This window comes from Meleagris gallopavo, chromosome Z, assembly GCF_000146605.3.
Source record: "Meleagris gallopavo isolate NT-WF06-2002-E0010 breed Aviagen turkey brand Nicholas breeding stock chromosome Z, Turkey_5.1, whole genome shotgun sequence".
Lineage (NCBI taxonomy): Eukaryota > Metazoa > Chordata > Aves > Galliformes > Phasianidae > Meleagris > Meleagris gallopavo.
Genome location: NC_015041.2, coordinates 7,429,246 through 7,445,692, shown reverse-complemented (window position 1 = coordinate 7,445,692; position 16,447 = coordinate 7,429,246). Strand labels below are relative to the sequence as shown.

At 43.8% G+C, this 16,447-nt stretch overlaps 1 protein-coding gene across 3 annotated transcripts in view; it reads right to left on the bottom strand.

The window, feature by feature from the left end:
* The window catches only part of LOC100550826 (phospholipid-transporting ATPase FetA-like), a 422,496-nt gene that overhangs the window by 366,259 nt on the left and 39,790 nt on the right, over positions 1-16,447 (bottom strand). The window lies entirely within an intron of this gene.

The window sequence follows — 16,447 nt, the reverse complement described above, 5'->3', positions numbered from 1 at the left end:
AGGAGAGGAGAGGAGAGGAGAGGAGAGGAGAGGAGAGGAGAGGAGAGGAGAGGAAAATTGGAAGAAACCTAGTAAGTCCAACTTTCTAACCACTTCAGGTTGAATCAAAGAGAGCTGTGAACACAAGGCAGCAACAGGCTTCATATGTGAACTTTGGGACCTAACAGAATGAAGTGAAACAGCCCTACAGAGAAATTTACGATTTCAGTAAATTGTACTGAAAAGCTCAAGAAGCCAGTGTGTTGGAAGTGCTTACAAATCTGTGCCTTGTTCATAAGGAACGTGCCTTACACCCCAACCTGGTGCAAAGCTAGAGCCCTTAGGGGAAAGAAAAAGGGGGGGGTTGGGGAGGGAAACCTGAGTCATAGATCTTTGAGTCCACGAGGACACTGCATCAAGGACAGAGGGATCTGGAAGTGAAAAGCAAGAGGAGAGATCCTGGTCACAGTGCAACAGAGAGATGTGCTGCAACCAACCATAAGTTAAGCAAAATCATCGTTCTCTCACATCTGTATTCATATTTTTCATAGTGTTGTAAAGCCAATGGTAGAGATGGAAAAGTAAAATAAACCTTATCTGTCTGAGAAGTGAAATGGCAGGTGGGTAAAGGCTCACCAACAGTCCTGATAACAGCAGTATAAGCTGCACACAACTCTTGCCAAAGAGCTGGGAAAAGGGAAGGTCTGCTTAATGTTAAACCAGTGGGTAATCCCAGGTGGCCTCTAAAACTACAACCTACAGTAGCTACAAGGGCAATAAACTCAGGATCCCAAACAATGGAATAGGAAGGAAGCAATGGATGAAAGCTTAACACACTTAACAACCAATAGAGGTGGGCAATGAGCTGCACAGGCCCCTGGACTGAATCAGAGAGAGAAAAAAAATAGCCAAGAAACATGGAAAGGACCCTTGTTCACATACAGGTGGAGTTATTGGCCTTGTCCATGGGGCATGTGCCCAACATTGGCCTTGGATTCAACACAGTATTGTACAGCCCCAGCCCAAATATCTCATACTGCTGTTCGTCATGTGGGGAAAACCAAGAACCATGATCTACTTTCTTTTCCTCCTTTCAACGTTCCTCCTTGGGGTACAGATTTGGAAACACTGGTATACTATATAATTCAACTTAAGAAGTGGGAAAACCGGTTTTTAAAACATATTTATATTTAAATGTATCCAGTGGCTGTGGACAGTAGAGCAGAACTCACCACTTTGAGCTTTCCACCTCATAACTAGGGCACTCATGTGACTTTTCACCATCGTCATTATATCATCCTGCACATATACAAGAATCAAATCCTCCTCCTCCTGGGATCAGTGCTGAGCACATGCATCCTAACAGGACTTAGGCTGGACATACGGGTGTAAGAGTTTGGACAACTCTGTGTGCTAAGCACTGTCACACAGTGACAGTCTTTCCAAAGCAGACAAACAACTGATAAGTTCTGGGGACCTGCCTATGTGACAGTGATTAACCATTCCCAGTGATGTTGAAGCAGTTTTCCAGCCTGACTTGAAGAGAGTTATACTCCCAGCTCAACTTTGATGTCAGCAAATTACTGTGTTTCACTGTTCCCTTTCTTTCAGTTATATCTTTTTTTTTTTTTTTGCGTAAGCCTGGAATAGCGACTTTCAGTTCTGCTAAGATTTATGTAGGTCATGAATATGTTAACAACTAGAGCCAAAGCTAAAGTGCAGTTAAGTCATACATTTCACTAAACAGAGATCCACAGGGAGTTTTTACTGCTGAGAAAACGAAGGCATTCACTTCAAAGGAAGCAAACAGATCCTCATGTAATGTGACTTTCAAGTTATTTTGCTCTGTTTTTTTTGCAGCTGAGTAATGCAGAAAGTGCCTCTGTCACTGATCATATGGCCTTAACCTTTCCTTTAAATGTTATTTCTGAAATACTTTATCATTTGCAGAAATATAGGTTAAGGACAGTGCAGCAAGTTAACTTCAGCATAAAAACTGCCCTTTTCCTTGTAAAAAATTCATGCTGGTTTCTGTGGGACTTTCGCTGGTGTCAGTGAACTGTCATGTCTCCATGATCAGAGAGAAGAGCAATGCCGTGTTGTGAAAACCCTTCTTCAATACAGGGCTATATAGTCACACTGCTGTGTTAAGGGTCGAATTGTTACCGGATACCAGGGAAGGATGTAAGACAGCCTATATCTGAGCCGCAAGGATTCTGGGGGAGAAGTGGTCATTTTTATCTGTAACTCAGAAGGTACTTAGGATGTGTTTCATCTAACCAGATCTCCACATTCATAAAGTCTTTGGCTGCCCTTAAGTTGGCCTCCTAGTCTCATACCTTTCACTTTCAAAGGCAGTGAGACACAGAATGATAGAATCATTAAGGTTGGAAAAGACCATTCAGATCATCCAGTCCAACCCCTGCCCACCCCCACCATGCCCACTGACCACATCCCTCAGTGCCACATCTACACAGTTCTTGGACATCCTCAGGGATGGTCACCTCACCATGTCCCTGAGCAGCCAGTTTCATTTATCACTTAATATACCACTGGCCAGAAATCAGCACTCATTAAATGGTTCATTGGCCACTTTGAGCTCTAGAGGCAGTTACGATGCAAAACCTTTTCTGATGGAGGCAAGACCATCCTAGGTTTCATGCCTTCATTCTTACATTAAAATACAGTTGCCAGCAGCAGTGGTGGGGAAAGCACTGAGCATGTTTTAGACCCTAAGCCAGCAGAATGAATGGGCATTTTCTCACCAATTTTGGTTACTGAAACCTTGCTTCAGCAGTCCCAACTCCTTCTATCTTTGGGTGTTGCTGATAGAATAAAGCTGGTGCTACATAAAGAAAACCTAGACACAAAGAGCTGTTCTCCACAACCAACCCTCAGAGATGCAGCACGATCTACTATGCAAAAGAAAAAAAAAGGGAAGAAAAAAACCAAAACAAAACAGCAAAAATAACTGAAACCTGAGCTCTTTTGCAACGATCTACTTTTCTTCCAGAAGAAGAAATTTACCTACCTGGCTGTTCTTTGCTGTCTTCTCTATCTGAAGCTGTTTGCCAAGATAAGCAGAAGGATTATGCTCAGCACCACGCAGGGAGCTGCAGCCTCTGTTCAGATCCCTATGGGATAATTCAGCAGAGCATGCCAGGCTGCTCCCCAGCAGGGCTGCAAAACTCCCTGGGGAACACTATGCTTTCCAGGTAAGCCTGCTCAGGGACAGAAGTCACAGGATGTCTCGGTGTGCTTCACGTCCCCAGCAACGGCTGCGGGAAAAAAAGGCAAAGTTCCCCAAGCTGTGGGTGGAACATGGCACAGCGTTGCACTGAGTAAATAAAAGCAATTGATCCTTGGACTCAGGTGTGACATTGGGCATTAGGAGGGTTGATACCACGGGCAGGGCTCTGTATTTCATCTGAGAAATGCAATCTTAAGCACCTTTTTTGTAGCAAAAGCAGTAGCCAAGGCTGTAAAAAAGACATTGCACTCAACTCTCTGCAGTCAGGAGACTTAACTTCCTCAGACAGCACACAGATGGAGACCCTCAAAGGTAAAAGATATTCTTTCTCAGAAACATCTCACTGCCTCCCATAAGGACATACAGCCTTTAACATGAAAGCAGTAAATTTAGTACCTTCGTTAACCTAAATTAGAGGTAATAGTTCTGAGGTAGGGAATGACAGAGCCGATCTAAAAAATCACCTTGCAGAGTGTAATGTGAACATGTAAGACTAAAAGCAGATAAATATCTAAATGTGGCATTTATCAAGCTGCACTGGCACTGCAGACTGTCCTGCAGTTTCCTACAATACAAACTGCCAGTTCTAGCTCATGAACCACAGCCTTGCTCCCGTAGGGCTTTTTTGTCACCTGCTTCAAGGTTTGGTGATGTCTGGCTAAAAAAAAAAATAAAAAATCACAAAAAGCACTAGAGTTACGGAGATAGAGATGATTTTAAAGAAGCAAAATTAATTTTTGACATGCCTTCAACATGCCAAATCACTAATGTGAAAGGCTTTCTAAAAGGTACTTCATGTCTCCTTAACCATACAGTCTGTTCTTTAGTGTTGGTTTATTCCCAGCTAATGCTAAGAGTCTTACCAGAACCTCTACGCTTTGTAGCCTGTGTCAAATTAAATTCCTTCTTTGGTTTTCATTGCAAACATGGCAGCGAGAGCAACTGCTTTATGTGAAGTTCTCTCAGTAGATAATGGGCCATGGCTACATCCAATAGGATCACACAAGCACTGGAAGGACAGCAAACTGAGTAAACAGTGAAAGGAAGCTCAAATCCATTCTCATGTCTGTGTCAGATTCTGGATGAGTCACTCGATACTGCTTTCCTTCTCTTTTCTTGTTTTCTGTTGCTCCCTCAACTGATCAGCAGGAGGCACTGAGGACCACAAGGCATTTAGGAACATATGGGTGACATCTCAGCACATGAGAACCGGTAGCATGTAATGCAGGCACAGATATCCCAAAATCCTGGTAAATGCCATTGTTGAAAAAGTGGAATTTTGACCCTCTCTGGAGGAGGTAGAAGTGAATAATCTTTTTTCTGCTCACTTTCATTTTCTAGAATTGGTACGTGACATTATTTTTAAACCAGAAAACTGTCTTCTAAAGGGAAAAAGAGATGCCACAACACCGCAAGGATTCAGGTTTGGTACTGATAGCAACATGCCATCCTCCAAGTGCCAGCATTTTGCCACCCGGTGTTGCAGCTCTGAGTCAGCACGTGGGTAGGGAGCCTTTTAAGCAGCATTCAGGGTTGGTCTTGGAGGATGCACAAAATTACAGTCCCTTCCTGTCTGTGCTGTTTGGGTCACTAAAGTACAAATAATTTCAAAATAACAATGGTTAATAACAGAGCGAAAAGTACAGCTTGAGACAAAAGCTGTTAGTGCATGAGAACTCCCTTTGTTTGGAGATAAAAAGCTGCTGTTTGAGAATGATGCAACATTTAAGGTGGAAAGAAAGAAAGAAGGGCATTCTGCTGCCTAATGGGAAATGGTTTTGCAAGGACGGCATACATGATTGACTCTTCCTTTAATCACTCCCAGCTCTTCCCCCAAGATATCCTGGAGAGGAATCCTTTCAAAAGTTGTTGTTCCCTACATAAAATATGAAGTACCAGGGAGCATTTCCTTCCTCCTCCATCTCCTACCTATCTCCAGATTCCAGACCACAGGTGGGACTTCTCTCGTTCTTTGTGAATTCAGAGTCTGTTTCAACTGAGTACTGGGTCTCTCCGTGCCCACGTTCTGCTTTAGAAACATCTTTCTGTGTTGCAGCTTCCTCCGGTAGGTGCAATGTGTTGGATGTGGCAACGGATGGATCACGGAGGCTCATCCCTACACCAGTTTGCATGCTGATCATCCTGGAGTACTATAGTTCAGTGTCACATTGATGGATGAAGTGGAAGAAAATGAAGTTTTGCCCTCCTTGGGACTAACCTGTGAGGGGTTAAAACTGCCAGTTCCTGCTTATCTGGAGTTTGAACTTTGGGGGTGAGGATCCATTATGTCAGCACCAAAAGCAGCTGAAGGAGGGGGTCTGGTGGCAGAGGATAGTCCTGTTTTGGCTGAAGGTTTGGGGAATAAGCTGAGAATGTTTCAGGACAGAATCTTGAAGGCTGCAGTGCCCAGAGTGAGTCCTTCTGCTTCATTAACCATGTAATTAATATTAAAGTTAACACCCCTGCGTATCATAATGAGAAGAACATGCTGAACACATATGACTGTAGTACTCTCCACCCAAACGATGTTCAACATCACCCCATGGAGAGAAACAGGTATGGTTCAGGATATCAGGGAAAGTATCTTGGAGGGAGAGAAGAGAAAGGAGGAGCAGAGAAAGGAAGAGAGATTGAAGGAGAGGGACGGAAGGGAAGATGGGAAACTGCGCTCCTCTTCCTTCTCCAGGACAGCGATGTCTTCTTGGTAAGTGCTGTGCTTTATCTGTTGGTGAAGAGCACAGTGTTTTGCCAGCACTGTGCCATGCATTGATGCCATTGCTGCTGGGGCATTTATCAATGGCAAGCCCGATCTCTTCTGTCTGTTGCTTCAATATATCTTATTTTTTCAGCATTTGTGAAACCGTCCAGTGAAAGTTCTGAGGGGACTCAAAGGCAAAGTCAAAACTGCGCTTTTTGTTGGAAGATGCTCCTGCAGATGGAAGCATGAACAAAACCACTCCAAATGGTGACTGGTACTAAAGCACAGGTGCATCTATCAGCCATGTGATTTCACTCCACTTTTAGAGAAGGCCAGACCTACTTCATTCCCTGGGACCTGCCATGCAGGTGCAAAGTTTATATAGATTATCATTAACACAGTTCAATGTCTAAGAATGTGTAGTGCCTGAGTGTGAAGAGAAATAGCCAGCCTGAGTTAAGGGAACTTTAGTTCAGATCTGTGGGGTCCAAATCTCCCTGCAAACAAAGTGGTTATGTCACAGACCATCAATGCAGTTTCATGAGGCATTGGCTTCATTGTGACAACCACCTTCAGAAACACCTGTTTTACCCTCAGATTGAGAGGTGATTCAGGGAAAAAAAAAAAAAAAAGTTAAAAAACAAAAAAAGTGTATTTGTTTGGAATTTCAATCAGGTTGTTTCCCTTCCCTCACTCACTGCAACAGACCTTAGAACAGTGGCAGCTCAATACAGTGACAACAGAGCTTTTCAACAGCAGAGGTCTAAATGTGGCTGCACAAAGGCTTGCGTTGGCACAGCCCATGGGGCAAGGCACTGTGGTGCCAAGGTCCAGGTTACAGTCAGTTATATGGTGAAACCGTGGAGCAGCATGGCAATAATATCATCAGAACAGTCTCCCTTGGGTGATGTGGGCCAGAGAGAGTCCTTATTACTGAAATGTGGGAAGAATAGAAATCCTGCTGCTGAGTATTCTTGGCTGTTTAGTGAGGACCCTATTTTGTGGAGTACATTTGCAACGAGGCAGCTCTAACTGGTCTTCAGAGACACGATGCAGTTCTCTGGAAGGAAATACATAAAATTACATATACAAAATATACATATACATATACATAAAATATACATATACATATACATAAAATATACATATACAAAAATGTATATTCGAGACAGCTACACAAACTCACTGGCAGAATTCAAGGTTCTCAGTGAGAGATGTGCCAGAAAATGCTTCCTGATGTTTAATGCCAGACACTGAAATGAGGATGTAAACAGCCCTTCACTCCAAAACATATGAAGGAGTAGCACAGGAACCCAGAGAGGGACAGCTCTATAGAAATGCAGCTGTTGTTCTTGATTAGGATTCAGACAGGCCTCTCCAGCTTGGTTTGTTCTAAGGGATGTTGGATGCTTGTTGCACAGACTCCCTGATGCTTTCAACCCGATCAAAAATAAAAATAAGACGTGCAAGTACAGAACGGGTGTCACAATCCGCATCTAAAAGCAGCACATGGCCATGTATCACTGCAGCCCACTGCTGTCATGGGAGCTGCTGACCCACGTTTCGTTTTTCACTTTTGCAATGGTGTCATTGTCACCTTACAGTGAATTTCGGGAAGATTTATGCATCTCCTTTCCTATGGCTGCTGCAGAAAGTCTCGGTTTCCCATCAGTTTGTTAGAATACCAAAGAGAAGACCTTCAAAGCGACAATTTCTGAGCCTTCTGGATCGTTTCAGTCAGAGCTCAGCACTCAGACAGAAACCTTTCAGTGCTCTGAACTGCCTTATTAGCTGTACAAGGTAAAGAGAATTCAAGAAAAGAGCATTAAAGGGCTGGAGAGAGGTCTTTATAAAATATGAGCCAAAGGATAGTAACTGAATAAAATCTGTTCACAGTAAGGTGAGCCTCATCCTTAGATAGGCATAAATTGTGTGTTCAGAGCTCATGTTGCTAGAGGAGGAGTGCTGGGGCAAGTTGTACAGTCATAATCAGCTCCACTTTTTCTGTGACTGAAGCCACCATCGTTAGCAGGAGTGGTTCTTAGCATCATTAGCACAATCCATAACTTGCATTGTTCATGTTTCAGGACTTTGAACTTACAACGGGATGATAAATCAGACTTTCAACCCAAGCACCCTACTCTGTGTGAGTAATGAAGTCGTAACGGTTGAGTACACAGAAAATCCTACAGCTGGAAACATTTAAAACAGTATTACAGCTGACTGCTGGCATATCTCTGTCTAGCACCATCCATCTTGAGTTAGTCAGAGCTTTAAAATGTTACAAAACATTCTTAATGAGCATAGCATGTTAATTACAATAAGGCTCTTTAAGAGCAACATAGCGCATAAATTCTTATTCCCCCAAGATGTGCCACTCTGGCATAGAGCTAGAGATAACAGGAACGTAGGTGGGAGCACAGAGGTAAGACGTGCACAGAACTGGCTTCCCATCATGAAGGGGTTTTGATCTTGACATGACAACATGACAAGGCCATAATCAGTGATAACAACATCCAGTCTGCAGAGAAGAAATATTTCCCCATTTCCCTACATGTTTTCTTTGTCCCTGAGTGTGTTCCTTGCATGACAGGGACTGGAGATGTGGAGAGATGCAACTTCAAAGCTGCTGTGAAGACTCCTGCGATAAGTCCTGGCCACCAAAATCAACATTTTGTTGAGCTTTACAGAACCATCACACTTCCTGTTCTCTCCCACCTCCTCTCAAGAAAGGATGAAGGCTAACAGATGCCCTACTTACCTACAGCTTTGATCTCTTGCAACTCTCTGTTAACAGAAGCTGGGAGTGATTTCTGAGGGAGCCTCAGAGTGTGTGTATTCACAGCCTGGAGAGTTGCTCCGCTTTCTGGGAGCACTGGCTTTATGGGACCTCAAAGGAAGGAGAGGAGGTATTTTCCCTGTGCCGCTCAGTTTTCCTCTCTGCTGCTTCTGAACTCTGTCAGCCTCCGAACTCCTGATGTTTCTCATGACAGACCCCACAGTGAACTTCTCTGAACCGCACCCAGGGGGAAGTGCACTAACAGGAGGCTTTGGCTTTCCTTGCAGCCCCAGAGACAAGCTTCTGCAATGCATCTGCAGCTCCCGGTTCCCCCAGCCCAGGGTGGGCTGTGAGCTGATCCAGGCCCAGTGAGCAGCGGGCACATGCAGTGCAAGGGAAGAATTTGTGTGCACCATGACCTAACAACAACCTGAACCAGTGGGTGTGCCCATCGTGAAGCCAGCGCTCTCCTGCAGTCCCATGGACCATATGCAAAGCATGCACACAGCAATCGAGGGGTTGGATTTCCCCACCAAACCCACCCCCATATAACTGCAGTATCCAGTTTGCAAAGCTTGCACTTGTATCTGGAGGCATTTCCAAATCTCCAGGCATAAACCATGGCTGCACAACTCCTACCCTGCTGGGTCTTGGCCTCCCGTGTAATCACACTGGTGGGTGTCATGCCCATGACTTCTTACCACAAAATCATAGCATGACTTGGGTTAGGAGGGACAGGTTCATCAGGTCACCAGCTTCTAATCTCCTCTTCTGAGAGGAAACCTGAGTAAGTACTGTTTGTCCACACAGATGTCTGTGTGTCACAGAATCAAAGAATCATTAAGGCTGGAAAGAAGACTGAGATCATCTAGTCCCATTGTCCAACCTGTATCCATCTAGACCAAGTCTTGGACTGGGCAACTGAAGGAAGATGGGGTCTTCATGCTGGGGTAGGACATCCAGGAACAACTGAAACTGTCATATTAGCAGAGCTGTGCTCCCAGTCAGGTCTAGTGGTTAATTTAATGCCTGACCGTCAATGCAGGGGTATGTGCCATGCTGTACAACCAATGCCACCACTGCATTCACAAAGAGACATGAAAGTCTGATGGCCTTGCTGCAAGAAAACTAACTAAAGTTTGAGTCATTATCAAACCTTCATGCTATTTCACGGAAAAAGTAGTAAGACTCTCCCGTTCTGTTTAAGATATTTTACATTAAAAATCTCTGTAAATTATTTCTGCATTGGAACTCACTAGAATTCAGTACTGGTAGTACTTTCTGACACAGCTCTGCAACTCACCATCAGATGTTCTCAAGCAGAAAAAGGACTGAAGGTTTTTTCCCAGTTGATCATTTCTCCTGATTTTTGTCATCCATCACGAGCCTTTGTTCCAAGTTCTCCATAAAGAACTCTTTGTGCTGCATGTGAGCAATGCTTGTGCCAGACTTCTCTCCGAACTAAAATAATATGATTAACCTGGCACAGAGACCTCTGTGGCTGGCTGGAGTGGCACCAGGCCAGCAGAGCTGCACTTGCAGGATCTCATCCCTGTATTTCTGCACCATGACAGCATCACTCTACACCAGTGACCTTGTAATGATCTTAAGTTGCACGAGGGGAGGTTCAGGTTGGATATTAGGAAAAATCTCTTCTTCAGAAGAGTGAGGAGGCATTGGCACGGGCTGCCAAGAAATGTGGAGATGTGATATTGAGGGACATAGTTAGTAGGCATGGTTAGGGCTGGACTAGATGATCTTAGAGGTCATTTCCAACCTTACTGATCCTATGATTCTGTGATTTTAAGTAGGACTCTTAACAGAGGTAAGAATTTACTTATACAAGTGGTGAAGAACACAGACCATGACTCAGGTAGGTTGGTGTAGCAAGCACATGGGAAATCTGCTTCTGCTGCTCTGCGGTGGATTGCTCCCACACTGTTTAACAAGAAAATTATTTTGTCCTCTCAAAATGCCTTCCACCAGAATTTTACAGCATTTAGTTCTGCAAAATGGTCCATTACATGGTTGCTTAACTCCTACCCCACACAAATGACACATGTGAGGGGATACAGAACTGTGGAGGATCCCAGAGACCTCTGTATTCTGGCTTAGAAGATAACCGAAAGCCACACAGTCCTCTAGAATTCTTTCTGTTGCAGAAGTAGACTGTCTTCTTGATTGTTCTCGAATGAGATGCTGAATTTTCTTTGTTATTTGCAAAGTTAGCAACAAGGAAAGAAATTCCTGAAGATTTGCATGTCTTATTTATAGTAGGTGAAAATATGTATATTACTAGGACTCAGATTCTATGAAACTACACTCAGATCAGAAAAACTGTCTGAGTGCAGATCAGAAGGTGGCAAGGACCCATTAGCTGGCAAAAATATCTGTCCTCAGAGAGCTGACCTTTCCTGCTTACTTATCGCAAGCAGGAAACAGGATTAATTGGGAAAAGATTGCTTTCACTGAAGAAGAATGACATGGGAAGGAGATGCCAGAGGATGGTGGAAAGCTATTTAAAGCTGAGTGGAAATTCTGCAGTGCCATCAGTCAGCATGAAAATACTTCTTGATCTCCAAATCTACTAGCCACTGTGATTTGAGCACTTACAGAAGATAAAGCAAATAGTTCTATACGAAAAGGGAAACTTTGTGTTACTCAATGCTTATGGAGGTGGACTTTTAATTGCTGATCAATCTCTGGTGCTTCACAGGAAAGGTGGGAGAAGGAAACATACACTTTGTTTTACATCTAAGCAGCTGTTCAGTGGGATGGAGAGCGGGAATACTGCCTGACTCTTCCAGGAGATGTTTGAAACACTGAAGTATAGGAATTGGTAATGGTTTGTAACCTGACATTTCTTCCTTATGTGGTTTTGGACCTAGTTCCAAGCTGACCACTGGGCCCATGCGGACAATGTAGTGAAACCTCTCAGGCTTCCCTACTGTGAATGCCTGGCCTGCTGCCATGAGTCAGTAATCGATAAGAACCAGAGACCAGAAGCCTCAAACCAACCAAACTGAGATCAGAAAGCTAAGCACAACCAAACTTGTAAGCACCACAGCAAAATGGTTGATCTTCATTTCTTAGTTCTTTAGCAGCAAGAAAATGGATAAATTCCTTGGGGTGGTGACAGTCAAATCCCTTATTAAGCTCAACACAGAGTTAACTGGGTGATGCACCATGGTCTGTTCAAGGCAGTAGATGAAACTGACCTACTGGGTCTTCTCTGGCTCTAATGTTATGGATGTTAAGCATTTTGAAGTCCTTATTGCTTTGGTGAGGTACAGGAAAAGTCATAACAATCTGCAGTGACTTGGGATGATAAACTGGAGAGAAATGGTGGGGTCATCTGCCACTGAAGGAAATGGCTTTTTGTGGCTCCAGAGAACTGCTTTTTAAAGACACTCTTGTGACACTTTCCACTGAATCATGCTTTTCTGTCAGTCTTTTAGAACTATATTGCATGACTCAGACAAGACCTACGTAACGTACAGAATTGTCTGCAGTATTAGCCCTTGGTTTACTGATTAGCTCACTCATTACACTGGAAGAATAGTGCTTTACTGCACAGACATGAGCTGCTACTGGTTTGGGCACGGCACCAAGCACTAGAGATGGAACAAGTAATGTCAAGGAGAAAAAAATGTTTCTTTCTCTCCCACCACTCCATCCCACTTCACGCAGAGAACACTGCACGTGGGATGTCCTTTCAGTATCTAAATGGAGATTACAAGAATGAAGGGGACAGAGTCCACTGTGAAAGGACAAGGGGAAATGGTTCCAAACTAAAAGAGGGGAGATTTAGCCTGGATATAAATCAGTCAGAGTGGTAAGGCACTGAACTAGTTGCCTAGAAGGGTCCTGGATTCCCTGTCCATGTGAAGTTCATCACTCTCCATCTCATCTGCTGTTATTTTCAGTGGAAAAAGGCATTTGCCGGCATCACTACATCTGAAATTTAAGGGTGGTGTATTGCCTCTTGAGGTGTCTTTTTATTGTGAAAGGGCTGGAGATGGATTGAGGAGGAGATTGCTGAGACCCATAATACCAATTATCAGGTGACTTTTGGGAATCTGGCTTATGAGTGTGGAAATTGGTGCTTCTGCTGACACAGCATCACCAAAACATAGAAGCAGGATGTGACTCGTGAGCTTGATAGTGGAACGGGTTTGGTACATCATTCTGAGAAAGAAGATTTCTCATGTTGCCCTTTTTCAGCAGTGCTTCCAGAGGGGGAAAAAAAAAACTTCACTATCTACACATCTGTAAGCGAAACTTCCTCCAACAGAGGTTTCACTTTCATTTTGTACACAACTTGTTCTTTTGGAGGATGGATTTCATGGCATGCAGACACCAACCAGGCATCCGAAGCCTCTACACTAAGACCATTCCATGAGCAGTAGAGGGGTTTTGTTTATTTGGATTTGGGCTGAACAAACCAGATGTTCTCCAGCTGGTTTTCCTCACTCCAGTTTCTAGGCTGGATGACAAGCTCCCCCTGCAGAAGAACACACAGCACTATATGTAAACATGGTGCTTTGGAGGAACACAGCACAGAGCAGCTTCTGCTGCTGTTGTACAGTAGTTCCACATCCAGCACTCATGGTGGTCTCAGAATTCCCTGCTATACTTTTGCTCTGAGGAAAAAAAGAGATAAGAAACAAAACTGAAAGAAATGCCCACACTGGGGATGGAGGATTCATTGTTTTTGTGTTTTCAATTTTTTTTTTTTTCTTCCAGAATTGAACAATAAACTTTCCTGAAACACAGAGGGACTTTGTTTCTCTAGACTGTCTCCTCCTGCACACACAAGGGAATATGCCACTGCTGCTGCCAAGTTCTGAGAAAACCTCAGTCACTATTGTGCAGGTTTATTGCATCCGTGATGGTCATCCTCAGAACTTCCTCCTCGGATGAAACAGAGGACCTGACCTGGGCTTTGGTTCAGCAAGCGCATGAAATAATTCCAAATAAGGATCTGCAGTCCAACAAATTCCCCAAGAGGATAAAGTGACCATGTTAAGCAGTGACTTAGAGCAGCTCTTGGACTTCATCTTGCAGCAATCTGCATCTCCAGCTATGACTAGGAGAGAGCCAAATCTTAGCAAATATATTTTCTGCTTCTGAGGATGCAGACAGGCAAAGTTTACTCTCCTACGATTGCTGAACACTAATGGATAACAAAATGAAGATGGGAATGTGCATCTCAGGAAAAAGACGTACCGTGAGTGCTATGTTTATAAATTCACATCACTCAAAAGTACTTCCCCATAGGTTGGTCTCAGGGTTGATATTCCAGCAGTTTGAAGTGTTTTTGGCTGACAGCTGTCATTACAGAGAGCTAGCAGATAATCTATTGGTGGAGAGCTGGTATCCATAATGGCATTAGCAGATGTGGCAACTGACAGGTTTTGTCACCACATCATCACAAGGATGATAAAAGGAGGTGTTATTCTGGGTTTGCTCCCAATAAGCAGTGAAAACACTAAAAAGAGAAACTTTTAGAAGGACGATAGCCCAGAGAATAGTAATTTACAGTTCAAATGCACTAATTAATAAGGCTCTGTATAGCTTTGATTTCTGAAACAAAACCAAACAAAAATCATATATTGAAAATAATGCAGAGATAAATAAGGACTGTTAAATTTAATCTGAATTAATCTTGCCAAGGGAGCAGAGAAAATAGAAAGGTTCTTTGAGGCAGAGAGATTGAAACAACAGAGGGAGGAAGAGTTGCTATGTGCTTTTTCATGGCAGAATTTGAAGGCAATGCTTTGGTCTCAAAGCAAAATCTTTATGGGGCTGTTTGTGAGGAGAGCTGCAGGCTGCTAGCATCCCAAGTGAGATGAGAATCACTGAACAAAGGCTTTGTCTCCCAGTATTCCGAGTCTTGTCTGATACTCCTTGAAATTTCAATGTGTTTACATTATTTATCGCATCATCTTACATTGTACCAAAATAACAAATGCCATGCTTCCAGGCTTCTGTGTGTCATCTGTAGGTTGCCAGAAGCAAACACTCTTCCTTCCCAATGCCAAACTGCTCTAATTCTTCTTCTTTCTTCATTGCATTCTGCAGTACACAAACTAGTGTTTGTGTACTGTGCTAAGAAATCAGCTCAAGTCTCATGATCTTGTGTGTGTGCACTGACAGGCAGGGTGGCAGCTGTGGGCTTTGTGGCACTGCGGGATGCGGTCAGTGAACATGGTGGGTTGATGGTTGGATTTCATTATCTTCGTGGTCTCCCAGCCGTAATGGTTCTGTGATTCTGTGACCTTCTCAGCTCAGACTGACAGATGTCACTGGGATCTGGGATTGGAGAAGCACTGCTCCCCTGCCTGCATTTATAGCCTTATTTGACCTGGTTGCGTTTAGGAGTGAAAAATTTGCTAAGAAGGTTGTGGTGCTGAGGTTCTGTCTCACTCTCTCCCTGTGGTATGCCCTGCTTCTTGATATTTTGAGGTTGCTGTAGGGTTCTTCAAACCTTGGGTGGTGTCTTGGCCCAAGGGGAGCAGAGCAGATGGTCCTGGGGTCTCTTCTGAACCTCAGGGCTGTTTCATGATGTTTCTAAACTGAGGAACAAAGAATCCCTGTTGTCCCTTCTGTCATATGCTTTTTGTCCAGAAGGGGAAGGTCAAGAACAGTCAGATAAAAAAAAAGAAAATCCCACAGAGGAACTTCACTGCAGAAAGGACTGTCCATCAGAAAGAAACTGCGTGAGACTGAGCAAGGAAGCAGAAATGGCATGATGGCAACTAAAAGTTTGAGCTCAGGTGTGCTCAAACCCCACTGTTTCCTGAGGATGGATCACTTCCAAGCCAATCTTCTGAGAACGCTGTAACGCGGACCTGGAAGTTTGTCAGCCTCTGGGCTCTTTGCACTGGCAAAGGTGGAGGTTCTAGGGCTGGAATAACAGCAGGCAAAGTGGGGAAGTGCATCTCAGTGGGGAAGCTCTGAACAAGTGTGCAGTGCTTTATGGCAAAATCTTGGGGGGAAGAATAAAAACAGCTGGATGGGAAATGAGACAAAAGGCAGCGTGGGGTTGACAAAGGTAGAATACACAGGTCTGACTTGACCTTTACTCTGGAAAATGATTTCCTAGCTGTAACCTGACAAAGGTGTGCATTTCTGTGAACTGCTTTTATTGATCCTGAGATGTCTTGGGATCTGCTTTGCAGGACTCACAGGGAAGCTGGAGGCAACTGGGGGTGGTGAAAGAACTCTTGAGCTGATATCAAGTAGCAGACTGAGCGAGAAGCCCATGAAGGCAGGAGCTGATACAGAGTTCTTAAAACTTGGGAAAAAAGTGATGCAAGAAAGGCTGCACAACAAAGCAGACACCAAGAACTACACACAGATGACTGGAGCAGAAATTTTGCCATCTCGCTAAACTGGACAAAAGCACCAGAAGCTAGGAAATTGCAAATAAATCATGCAAACCCATGTTGAGGTGCAAGAACAAGTATTTCTAGATTGGCCATAAATCACAATGATCACGATGACAGCCTCTAAGAAGCTATCTAAGCAACAGAGGACTGAGGTTCTGAAAGAATCCCCCAGATGCAGATAAATCCTTGTCCATATTTCTGGTTTGAAAGAGGATCTTATGGGATTATGCCATATGCTCAGACCCACAGTGGATGTTCAATAAAGCATCAGGGAATACTACCAACCTCATTGGCTGTATTGCTCGTGTTCGCAGGTCTCACATGTATGGAACCACACAGGACCAACG